At 38.2% G+C, this 10,598-nt stretch overlaps 1 protein-coding gene across 1 annotated transcript in view; it reads left to right on the forward strand.

Moving 5' to 3' along the window:
• The window catches only part of GPBP1 (GC-rich promoter binding protein 1), a 41,477-nt gene that overhangs the window by 6,304 nt on the left and 24,575 nt on the right, over positions 1-10,598 (forward strand). The window contains exon 2 of the mRNA XM_035310580.1: positions 226-293. The gene's annotated coding sequence lies outside the window, so the exon portion shown is untranslated. The remainder of the gene's footprint in view (positions 1-225; positions 294-10,598) is intronic.

Here is a 10,598-nt window from a genome sequence, read left to right on the forward strand (position 1 = left end):
AATTACGTGTTCTATAGTGGGAATGAAACTGGTTTGAAACTATACCGTAATAACAAATGTGCTAGGGAAGGGTTCAAAACCAAAATATATTGGCTAGCTAACCAATTTTACATGTCATTTTTGGATGTATTGCTGCCGTCTTTCCTTGTAGTAGGTAAATGTTTCTCAATCTAAATAAAGTTTAAATCTGGAAATTAATATATGTTTACAACATTTTCTTTGCAGGTGTGCTTTCAGCTGAACTGCTACTGCCTCACAGAAAATTAAGATGGACAGAACAACTTAATTCAAAAGTCAGTGGTAATTTTACTAAATACAATCCTCTCCTCTCGCTTGGGTTACTCAAAGCTTTAAATAATTAAAGCATTATTGGGTAGACTATAACAGAGTGTCTGGTAAAGGGGATACATTTACCATAGCCACCACCTTTTCAAAATTTTTCAAAGCTTCTGCAATACCAAAATGTTAGTAACAAGGAGCTGATAAGCAAAATTGGTCTCTATAACTGCATTGCCAAGATACTTGGGAAGAAGCCTAGTAAAGAGTAATATTAAGCATAGGAAACCGTATCTCAGAATTGCTACAGTGGATTTTTCCCCTGTAACTTTCTATTTAAAGTTACAAATGAAAGACTTTCATCTAAATAAATATTTTATCATGATTTCTCAGGATCACTGAAATAGTTCTACTCTATGTGTTGTCAGTTATGTAAAGGTTGTGATCTAGCTTCAGTATTTTGCTGTCTGTGAATGGCCTTGCTGTTTTGTTATTTTAACTTCTATTTCAGTTTTGCTGTTACAAAAATAAGGAATCTGTAGATGATAAATAGGAGCCTTTCTGTAATTCCCTGTGGCTGTGGCTTGGGGCTTTTCTGCTTAGTGTGGCTGGGGATTGAGTGAATGAACTGAACCACATCTAAAGGAACTAGAGCAACACAGAAGAGTTATCTTCATTCTTTTAGTTGGAGTAGTCTGTGTTTTGCTTGAAAACTGGTGAATGGAAAGAATTCATGTATAAGTGGCCATTTCATTAGATTTTGTCTATTACATGCCCACAAATGTAGTAATACAGGCACTTTTTCATAAATAATAGAAAAAGAGATGCCTGTGTTATTTTTCAAGCTGTTTACTTTCAGTGATATGAGAAACTTACCTCTTGATGGGGAACTCTCACTGAAATTGAGGAGCTGTATCCCCCCACCTACTCACAGCTTTATCTCTACTCCCTCTTCTGGATGTTTTGAAAAGTTTTCCTTTCAGCGTTATTAAATTATCTCTTTCTTTACATCTTTCCAGCTGCTGGTAGGATTTTTTTTTTCCTTTTCAAAATTTTTGCACTTGGTAAGTGCAGTTGTCTGTCTGATTTGTGTGCATATGTATTTGACACATATTTATGTGTGTGTTTTATGCTATGCCCTTGTATCCTGAGCAGAATTGATAGCTGGGTGAGGCGCATTGAGAGGAAAATGCCTAGCATGTTGGTCCACATGTATACTTTCTTTGGGCTTTATTTGTACAGTGCTGACAGTCTTGTAAGTGCAGACAAATATGAAGATAAGGTCCTTGCCCCAGAGAGCTTATACGTTAAGCCTTGATGTAAACATAGCTTTTGTACTGGAATAACTGTCAGCAGCATGGCTCTTTCATGGTTACATTTGTTCTGGTGGAATCCTAAAATGGGTAGTTTGTGTTGAGAAATTGTTGTGAATAGAATAGGTTGCTCTATGTGGAGAAAAAAAAAAAAAAAAAACACAACCAAAAAACCCACTAGTGGAAGATTTTAAGTGTAAGCAGAGCTGAAACTTGAAGCAACACTGAAGTGGAATTAAATATGTAAAATAGTATAGGGAAATTGTGCAAATACTTAGCTTTCTTAGTACTTCACAAGGTAATGTACTTTGGGTTCCTTTTTTTCTCCCTTCTAGTGAGTTTCTTCTGTTTAAAATGTGTGGTTAACGCAGTTCAACAGTGATACTTCATCAAGGATTTTTGGGGAAGTTGCTCATATTTCTTTTAGTACTAGGAGTAAAATCTCTCCTACAAGGAGGACTATATGTAGAACTGATTAAAGACAAACTTGAATGAGACTTGGCACACTTTCTGTTTTGGTTTTTGTAACTCTGTTTTCGAGCAGTAGCGTTACACAGTGACTGAAGGCAATGCTGTATTTTGTGCTACCAACTCTTCTGTGATTTGTGTAAGCATACGCTGCAAAAGAGCTGAAATATATAGATTTTTTTTCCTGCTTTATATGCTAGGGATATTTCAAAACTGCTATATTTTATAACTGCTTTTTGTTCAGATTGCTCACAAAGGCTCCAAAGTGTGAAAACGTTCCCAGTGATTTTGGTGTAATGTATTCTGAACTGAAGGGCAATGTTACTGCACTGACACTTCAGCTTTTGGACTTTGAACCTTGCAGAGGGCAAGGTCAGTGTCTATCTAGAGTTCCACTAAGTGGTACTGCAAGTGTAGGATTTCAAGCAGAAAGAACCTTGTGGTTTACCTTCAAATAAGCAGTTATTCTATGCTACAAAATAATTTTATTTTATTTGTATTTTGTTTTTAGATTGAGGTTTTAGTAAAGTCTGAGAAGGAAAAGCCTTTTTTTTTTTTTTTTTAATTAAAAGTAGGGATCAAGACATTCTAACCTTTCTTATGAACTTTGTCTCTATCTAAAATATCTCCTTAAAAGATGTTTTGAATCCTGGGACATGAATACTTTATCCATGGGAGTAGACTAAGCCCTGTTACTCATAAACCATATCTATGTAGAGAAAGAAGGCAATACAGAGCAGTAGTTGGGATTTTTAGAACATCTACTAGGCGTTGTCTACTAACCTTTTAGGTCCTTATGCTAAACAAGACCAGTAAGCACTCTTCAGTTGAGTCATTCTCACATAAGGAACTTGGGCCCTAAGTTGACATGAAGATGTGTTTTTTCTTGCATTGTTTGTTTTTGCTAAGTCACTGTAATGTTAGGTCTTAGGGGGCTGTATTTTTACTAGAGAATGTGTTAGCTTACATGATGAAAAAAATTGATACAGTTTGACACCATACAATTCTAATACCTTGGTGTGTATTAAGACTTCTGGAGGACGTATGACAGAGGATTTCATCTTATTCCCAGCACAGGAAACCTTGTTTATTCTATTTTGCCTGTGTCTGTATATCTGCATAGAGAGAAAATGGGGGAAAATAAATAATCTTTTGTTCAAATAGTTGTGCTTTTGCAGCAATTTGTGATCAGTAGAAATATTTCAAGTTTCAAGAACTGTAAAGCTTATATTATAGTTTGAATATTCTTTTATTAATGTACAGATTTTGCATAGCAAGATAACTTGAAATTGTTTCTCATTATTCATACTAAATAAATGACTGTAAAAAACTTCTCTGAAAGGGAAACAAAAATTGAGAAGTGTAGGGTTTAAGCAAAAGTACTGTTTAAAGCTTCCATGTGTCTTCAAATTAGTACAGTTTTGACTGGAGATTACAGGGAAGGATATGTTGTCACAGGAAACTTTCTGTTTAAAAGAAAATGTGGTTTTGTAGCAGAAGGAAGAAGTTTTGACTTATTTTGTCTGTTTAATTAAGAAAAATCCTGAGGAATTTAGTTTACAAAGAACAGAGGCTGTGTAAGTCAGGTGGTTAGGACTGTGTAGTTACCTGGTTAGGGTATGTAGTATCCTTGCCTGATTGAGAGAACAAGTGTGTAGTTGTTCTATGGCTAACATATCAGGCACGTGAAATGTTTGAAGCTGGCCCCAGATGGGAGAACTGTAGGACCAATTTATTTTGTAGTTTGGTCATTTCAAAGTTGCTCTGCCTTGTCTTCTGCTTCTCCAGAAGCTCTTTTACCTTGGCTTTCTCTTTTTTTGTCATGAAATGCAGTAAGTTGCTTCTTGACATCTCTGATAGTATGAACGTTGTTTTAATTCCATCATAGGAAATAGTGTGCCTCCTTCTCCCTTCCTTCTGTCGATGATCAGTCTCTTCTAAGATGTCATGCAGACTTTCTTATTGGGCCCCTAAGAAACTCATATACACTTTGTTTTGCATTCTTGATGCAGTAAGAGGGATTTGATATACATGCTGTAGGTCATTGCCAAGGAAGCAAAACAGCAGCAGTAGTGACAAACTTGAGGCAGTGAATAAGATACAACTTTTTTTTTTTTTATAGTGTCATAATGACACTATAGTACACTTCAGTGATGGTGACTTACAACCTTCTTTTACCCCGCTTATAAATATATTAAAATTACTATGACAAGATGAGGGTGGATTATCCAACAAGTTTATAGCAGAGGGCTAAAGTTAATGTTCCCACACATGGTTTGTGGTGTGCTCTACTTAAAGTAATAACAATCTGTGAGGCCGTAGGAAAAAGATCATACAGTATGTGCTACTTAGATATGTGTACATGTTAATTTCAAATTTTTCTGAGGACTATATATGTGTATATACATACACACGCTTTTAACATTTATTCTGTTTGTGGATTTCTCTATGCAAATCAGCAGACTGAAATTCTAAACTGGTCTTCAGGGAGCATCAAGAATCTTGAACTTGTTTCTTCCTTTATAATCTAACTTTGGGAATTCATGGCTGATTTTTTTGTTGTTGTTACAACTGACTTTGTTATTTCACTCACAAGCTTCAAGCATTTCTACCTACCTGAGTTTATAATTTTGCTTTGTTATAATCTTCTAGTGATGTCTGCAATACATTGTGTCACTAAAACTGTTTTATGTAAAGTAATATAGGCTATCGTTGGAGCACGAGAATTACAGAAGCTGAGAATGCTTTTTTCTCCTCCTATCTAGTTTCTGGTGAGATGGTTTCATCTGTCTTTTTTTTTTTTTTTTTCCTATTTTTTAGCATTATTGTAAAAATTGTTTTCCTATAAAGTTTTAGATGGCTCTATTTAAGTAGGCTGTATTTAATACAGTAAATCCTTGATGGTTAACAGCATACAATCTTTTAGTAAATCAAATTATTAGATTCTGGGGTTTGAGCTATTTTGCTATCATTCTGAAAAGCTTTTTTCTTACTGTAGTGATGCCACTGTCTATCTGTCTCTTCCTGCTAGCATATGATGAAAAAGCAAAGCTGGTTTTATTCGTTCTGGTAGTTGAGACAAATAGTGTTGCTATGGGCTCAAATGTTTCGTGTACTGACTGGAGAGACCTCCCTCAAGCTGGACGTCTTCAGCACTTGTGGGACTGTCTTTCCTCTGCCTGCTAAGTACTGGTTAGACAAGTTAAACAACATGCTCTTACGGGGCATGGGTGGTGACAGTCTCTGATCTCATGTCTTTGTCATCTTAAAGCTCCGCTGTGTTTTTTTTCCTCCGCCCTCAGTGGAGGAGGATTGGGTTAGGGAACACTTTAAGAAGATTCACTGAAGTGCTTGGGACCTGACCAGGTGCACGCACAAGTGCTGAGGGAGCTGACAGGTATCATTCCAAGGCCCTTCAATGATCATCTTTGAAAAGTCATGGTGATAGTGAGAGATTCTAGAAGAGATTGGATGTTAATTTCTCTCATCAGAAAGAGGATCCAGGGAGCCAGTAATATTTAACGTTACTAATGACGTGGGTGATGAGGCAGAGTTTATCCTCAGCAAATTTGCAGATGATATAAAACTGGGAGGAGTGGCTGTTACACTAGGTGTTTGGGCAAGCTGGAGAACTGGAGAGAGAGAGGATCCTTGTGAAGTTCAACAAAGGGAAAATGCAAAGTGCTGCATGTGGGGATGACTAACTATACATGCTGGTACGTGCTGGCGAGTTGGTAAGCAGTGTTGTAGAGAAGGATGTGGGGACACTGGTGCACAGCAAGCTGACCATTAGCCAGCAGTGGGTCCTCACAACAGCAAAGGCCAACAGCGTGCTGGGCTGTTTTAGGAGGAGCACTGCCAGCAAGTTAAGGGAGGTGATCGTTTCCCTCGACACTGCTCTTGCTGGTGAGGCTACATATGGAGCACAGTGTCCAGTTCTTGGCTCCCTGGTACAATTATGACATGCAGTTACTGGAGGGAGTCTAGCAAAGGGCCACAAGGATGATGAAGGGACTGCAGCGTCTTTCATATGGGGAGATGCTGACAGAGCTGGGACAGTTCAGCCTGGAGGAGAGAGGCTCAGGGGGATCTTACCCATGTGTGTAACAACTGATGGGAGTGAATGAAGAAAAGGGAGACAGAAAAAGTGGCGAAAAGGACTAGTAAAACCCATGTAATTCAATCTGAAGAGAAGAAAAAACTTCCAGGGTGGTCAAACACTGGAACAGGTTGTAGAGAGAGGTGGTGTAGACCCAGTCTGTGGATATATTCAAAACCTAACTGGACGTGGTTCTGTTTTTGTTGAAATGTGTAAACTGAAGTTGCAGGATAAAACATTTTGATTTTTCTAAGGAAGTACAGCTCGAGCAATCTTTCAGAACTCTGAATGATGTTTTATCTTTTTCAGAAGGTACTTCTCAGAATCATGACTGCTAAGCCATCGAACTCTTGTTCTTCCATGTAAAATTTGTGAGGATGTAAACAAGGAGGAGGACTTTATCTTTGTTAATGCTTTTGAAAAGACTGGAGACTGCTGAAAGGGGCATTAAGACAGCATACGCTCAAAAGGTTGTTACATGACAGCAATGTTTCATTACAGGATGATGCTTGAACTTTGTAACTGTGTCTGATAAACCAAAGAGTTGCTTTTCATTGCTAGAACACCTCTAGCAATGGGTAACACCTCTAGAACACCTCTAGTGGGTAAGGGGTGTGGACCTGGGAAAACAAAAGGTAATATTACATGTTTTAAAGCTTTGTTCCAGTGAGTCACAAAACTGTTACAGTTTAATACATTTAAAATGAGATACTATGTAATTTGTCTTTTTCTCTTATAAACTAATTAAACCATTGAAAAAAATGAAAATAGCTTCAAAAACTAGTAGCAGCTAAGTGAGTAGATACTATTTCTACAGTTTCTACTGTCTTTTCAGGATTTTTTAGTTTAAAAATCATGTGTATTTTTTTCTGCTTTGGCCTATTGTGGTGGTTTTACCGTGCTAGGCAGCTGAAACCCACAACTGTGCTCTAACTCCCCCTCCTCAGATGAGGAGGGGAAGAAGTAAAGGAAAGAACAACTCACGGGTTGAGATAAGGGTAATTTAATTAACAAGGAAAAAAAAATATATATATATATATATAAATATATATTATTAAGGAAATATTATTATTAATTAAACAGTACAACTAAAGGGAAAAAAGGGAAAGGGGAAGAGGGAGGGGGAAAGGGAATAACAAAACAAAACAAGTAAAGGCTATGTGGAAGTGCAGAGGAAAGGGAATAACTCTCTACTTCCCACAGATGAGCAATGCTTGACCATGTCCTTGAAGCAGGGCCTCAACGCATGTAGCCGGTGTTCGGGAGGAGGACAGACGTTTTCGCAACAAGAGCCCACCCCTCCCCTCTTCTTCCTTTTTTCACCTTTTATTGCTGAGTGTGACATCACATGGTATGGAATATCCCTTTGGGTGGTTTAGGTCAGCTGCCCTGGTGGTGTTTCTTTCTCACTTTTTGGCCCACCCCCTAGGAGGGTCAGAGAGAGCCCTGATGCTGTGCCAGCACTGCTCAGCAGCAGACACAACACTGGTGTGATACCACTGCTGTTCTACCTACAAGTGCAGAGCGCAGCACTGTATGGGCTGCTGCAGGGAAAGTTAACATCCCAGCCAGACCCAGTACACCTATCCATAGGAAACAAAAGATAGAAGCATGGTATCCTTGAAAGTTAAAGCAGTCAAAGAATGCTTAGATTACAATTGCTTCCCCTGCACTTTGTGCCTGCAGTGTCCCAGAAGATCATTTCTCCCTGACTCCTCACCCCTCACTCTTTGCAGGCTCTCATGTCCACTTACGCAGCCAGCACTGCTTGCCTCAGAGGATTTTTCATGGGAGTCACTTTTCCAATGCCTGAGCTGTATTACACACTTCAGAGATGCCATTTGGCTGTTTGGGATGTGTTATAAGTAGACAAACAGGGAGGAGATATTTCTGAAGAGCTGATGAATGGAAGTGAAGCTACAAGAAATTCTGCATAAAAAATCATCTTTAGAGTGGGAGTGATCACTTCAGTTTTTATCTAACTATAACCATTAATTTACTCCAGACTTCAGTGTCCTTTGTTTTCCTGATATTTTTAATGCCAGATTGGAGGTGACTGTAGAGAAAATAACTCTCTCTCAATGTATTAGCAGGAGCAGTGCTATATGTTTTTCTATGGGTTTCTAATACATGGAGGAAGTCAGACTGGATTATAAATTGTGGAATCAAATACTACGGTATTTGTTTTGGAGACTTGTATTTTTACTTTAAAGTTTTGTTGCTTTTAATTGCTTTTAGTCTTTACTAGGTCTGATAGCATGCCTTACCCCTTTTGTTCTGTGGCTTTTGTTAGCACAGCTGCTTCCTGGTTTATCCCTACAGCTAAGTCATCTGTAAATTCACCTGATTCTGCCTGTAGTGACTCAACGGTTACTTTGTAATGAGTCAGCTATGTGTCTGCACTGTATTCCCATTTTTGATGTGCTGTGCAGAGATGGGAGCTGGACTAACAGATAATTGCCAGGGCTGAGCACCGTGCTTAGCCTATAGTATTCTTATGCTTCACAGTTAGAAGCAACTGCCACGTACTGCCAGTCTGCCTGCCCATTTAGTGAAATCATTCAGGAGTGAAGGAGGGTGAAATCGCTAACCAACATAGTTCTTGTGGCTGGAGTCTCTAATTTGGGACAAATGGTTTGAGAATGAGTGAGCATCCAATGTTTTTTTCCACTTCCTGGTAAGCCCGGGGGGGCGGGGGAGGGAGATACGTATTTTTTTTTAAATTGTGAGAAACTATGCAAATTCTATTAGAATATGAGAGTCAGTATTACACCTGAGATATATTCCACAGCACCGTTTTGGGTAGTTTGTTCATCCAGATCTCCTTGTCTGTGTATTCTCATATAATAACATAATATCCTGAGTTGGAAAGGACCCATAAAGATCATTGAGTCCAACTCCTGGCCTGCACAGGACCACACAAATATCAGACCAGATGTCTGAGAGCATTGTACAAACACTTCTTGAACTCCACCAGGCTCAGTGCTGTGCCCACTGCCCTGGGCAGCCTGTCCCAGTGCCCGACCACCCTCTGGGTGCAGAACCTTTCCTTAACCCCCAGCCTGACCCTCCCCTGTTTCAGCTCCATGCCGTTCCCTTGGGTCCTGTCGCTGTCCCTAGGGAGACTTTTTGTGTCCATGTTTTATGTGCTGATTGCCTGGATGTTTTTAGCTAACAAGCGTTGCAGGCAAAACGTAAAAGTTAGATGTTTTGGCTATTGCATAATTTTTCCCAGTAACAATAAATTAAAGGTAAATTGTAATATAGAATGAAACTTGAAGAAGAACTTTGTATGTTAATCGGAAATTTCATGATTACAAGCTGTCTTTTGCTTTTGTACCATGATGAATTCTGTTTTATTGCTGAAAAAAATGCAGATGCTTTTCATACATTGGTCCCACAGTGGTTTTCACATTTAGAAAGTTTATTTTTTTAAACACCATTGATTCAAAGTAGAATTTTCAGAGGGGAAAGAGGAAAAATCTTTCTGGGGAATCTGTAGTCTCATGTGGTTACCACCTAAGGAGGAAAAAACTGGCTTAATTATTACAGTGTTGTATTTGTGTACACACATAGTGTAATTAAACAGATTAACATACAACAGTTTCTGACTTCTAAGCGTAATGGGAACTGGCAGGTTCAAATATTTGTCTGAAGTCTTAAAGATGTTCCAGAATCCTGTTCTTCTGACCTTCAGAACTCTTTTTTCCAGCCTAAATCTATCGTGACTAGTATCTTCTTGTATTCTCATGGTGTTTGGGATTAAAATGCCTTTTTTTTTTTTTTCCTCAGTGGAATTTACTCTTCAGATATTTATGACCAATGTTATGACTAGTTTTAGGTCCTAATTTTGTGAGGCAAAGCAAGCCAAGAAGTTTTCATAGAGACTTGTCCATGAATATTGAAGTTATTTGTACTCAGTAATATTTTGAATTTCTGTGATGGTATTCCAAATTTGGTCTTACTTGCATCTTGTTCTGTGATGATTTGGAAAAGGAAAAAAATGATAGTGCATAGAAGGCTGACTATACTGTTTAAGATGTGATTCTTCCATTTAATGCAGTAAGCAGAAACTAAATCTAATGATCTCTTAGTTCCATCTTATGTTTTGTTTTCTAATACAGAATTTTGGGAGTTGCCTTGATGATTTTCTTAGCCTTTTCACAGAATTCTTGACTTCTGGTTCTTGCAGCTGCTTTAAGCTTCCCTTTTCTCAATATGCAACGTCTTTTTCTAAAATAGAGGCCATATACGAAGCTTTCCCAAATACTCCTGAGATAGGACAAATCCGTTTGTATAAAAAAAGAGTTTTTTCCAGCTCCTTTAAAACTGGAGTAAAATAAGTTGTCACAAAAGGACCCTTATCAACTCAACTGTAAAAAAAACAAAACAAAACAACAACAACAACAAAAAACATAACAAAAACAACAACAAACCCACTA

The sequence above is a fragment of the Oxyura jamaicensis genome, chromosome Z (genome assembly GCF_011077185.1).
Source record: "Oxyura jamaicensis isolate SHBP4307 breed ruddy duck chromosome Z, BPBGC_Ojam_1.0, whole genome shotgun sequence".
NCBI lineage: Eukaryota > Metazoa > Chordata > Aves > Anseriformes > Anatidae > Oxyura > Oxyura jamaicensis.